Here is a 2500-nt window from a genome sequence, read left to right as displayed (position 1 = left end):
ATAGACGGAATAAAATGTATCCTTGGGTCGAAGCTGGATAATTGCTAAGTACACGGGTATAGACGGAATAAAATGTATCCTTGGGTCAAAGCTTAATGTGGTATAGACGGAATAAATGTATCCTTGGGTCAAAGCTTAATGTGCTATGTCACGGAAAAAAAATTAAAAATGAGCTGTGGCATGGAAAATTGCCAAGTATTTGGGCTAAGATAAGGGATAAAACAATTAATATCCCCATATATATCAATTAAATAAATAGGATTTTTGGTAGCCTTTTTATAAGAACTCCAAAGTTAAGCGTGCTCGCGCGGGGGTAGCTCAGAAATGGGTGACCTCCTGGGAAGGGGTTCCTCCAGTTGACCGAGAATTGACCGAGAATTGACCGAGAGTTGACCCACATGAGCGTGCGTGTCGGCGTGGCCGTGGCACGGGCGAGGGAATGGCCGTGGCACGGGGTAGGGGCACGGGGCGCGGGGCGCGGGCGCGGGCGCGGGCGCGGGCGCGGGCGCGGGCGTGGCCGTGGCCGGGCGTAGGGCGTAGAGGCGTAGAAGCCGTAGATGCCCTTAAAGCCCTTTAAGCCATTTAAGGCTTTAAGGCGTGGGTGTGGCACGGGCGCGGGCATGGTTGGTTTGGACGTTGCACGGTCTAGGCATGGACTTGGCATGGGTGAGGCACGGTCGCTTCAACGGTTGGTTCTTAGTTGCAATGCCATGGCACGGGCTTTACCACGGTTGGTTCTTGGTTTCAAGGCTTGGGCACGGCCGAGTAATGGGTTTTATTCACAAAACCAACTCCATATATCTTAGAAAACATTAGACTTGATGGAGATTCAAAAAAAAAAAAAAAAAATTTTTTTTTTTTGACGCCTCGGCCGAGTCATGCTCGAGCAATGGCCGAGGCAGGATGGAGCGACGGCCCAGTCATGCTCGAGCAATGGCCGACCGGACGACTGGAACATGTTTTGGAGCTTGTAAAATTAATTTAAAGATAATCCCATGGGTTCTCTTCACAAAACCAACTCCATATGTCTTAGAAAACATTATACTTGTTTGAGATTCTCAAAAAAAAAAAAAAAAAAAAAATTTCACGCCTCGGCCGAGTCATGCTCGAGCAATGGCCGAGGCAGGATGGAGCGACGGCCCAGTCATGCTCGAGCAATGGCCGACCAGACGACTGGAACATGTTTTGGAGCTTGTAAAATTAATTTAAAAATAATCCTATGGGTTCTCTTCACAAGACCAACTCCAGATCTCTTAGAAAACATTATACTTGATGGAGATTCAAAGAAATTAAAAAAAAAAAAAAAAAAAAATTTGACGCCTCGGCCGAGTCATGGCCGAGCAGGATGGAGCGACGGACGAGTCATGCTCGAGCAATGGCCGACCGGATCCTGGAACGTGATTTTAAAAAATTAATTTAAAAATATTCCCATGGGTTCTCTTGATTATAGCTCGAGCATATATCTTAAAAAACATTATACTAGATGGAGGTTCAAAAAAAAAAATAAAAAAAAATAATTTTTTTTTTTTGGTCATGGCCTTGGAAAATTTAATGTTTACTGGTGTCACATGGCCAAATGTTCGTTTGTATCTTTAGGGGGGGGTGGTTCCTTGAGCTTGAAAATGTTGACCAAGAGTTGACTCGCATGATAAGAGCATAATTTGCTACGGACCCAAAGACGGATTATGACCGGGCTGACCCGACAAGTCGCGACCGACCGCCGGTGACCCCCCGCCGGCGGCGGAGCTCCGGCGACCGCCCGCCGGAAAATTTTCCGGCGACCAAAAATTTTCCGTGGATGAAAATTTGTTGGAATATGAAAGTTCTCCCTAAAAGGTTAAGAACCAAGGCGGAGGCAAGTCTAGTGAGGTAAAATAATGGGTTGAAGGCTCGTGAGAAAACGTTAGAGCCGCCGATGCATGCTCGAGCGACGGGAGAGAAATGCTCGAGCGACGGGAGTGAAATACTCGAGCATGATCGAGCACGGGCCGAGGCATGCTCGAGCGACGGGAGAGAAATGCTCGAGCATGATCGAGCACGGCCGAGGAATGCTCGAGCGACGGGAGAGAAATGCTCGAGCATCGAGCATGGCCGAGGCATGCTCGAGCGACGGGAGAGAAATGCTCGAGCATGCTCGAGCATGGCCGAGGAATGCTCGAGCGACGGGAGGAATGCTCGAGCATGATAGAGGATGGCCGAGGCATGCTCCATCGCTGGCCGAGGCATGCTCCATCGCTGGCCGAGGCATGCTCGAGCGATGGCCGAGGCATGCTCGAGCGACGGGAAAGAAATGCTCGAGCATGCTCGAGCATGGCCGAGGAATGCTCGAGCATGCTAGAGGATGGCCGAGGCATGCTCCATCGCTGGCCGAGGCATGCTCGAGCGATGGCCGATGCACGCTCGATCGTTGGCATGATCGAGCGATGACCGAGTCATGCTCGAGCGACGGGAGGGAAATGCTCGAGGCACGGTCGAGCGATGGCCGAGAGATGGCCGACCG

The sequence above is a fragment of the Urtica dioica genome, chromosome 2 (genome assembly GCF_054948205.1).
Source record: "Urtica dioica subsp. dioica isolate 48M chromosome 2, U.dioica_male_clone48M_v1_H2, whole genome shotgun sequence".
Lineage (NCBI taxonomy): Eukaryota > Viridiplantae > Streptophyta > Magnoliopsida > Rosales > Urticaceae > Urtica > Urtica dioica.
This window is presented reverse-complemented; position numbering follows the sequence as displayed.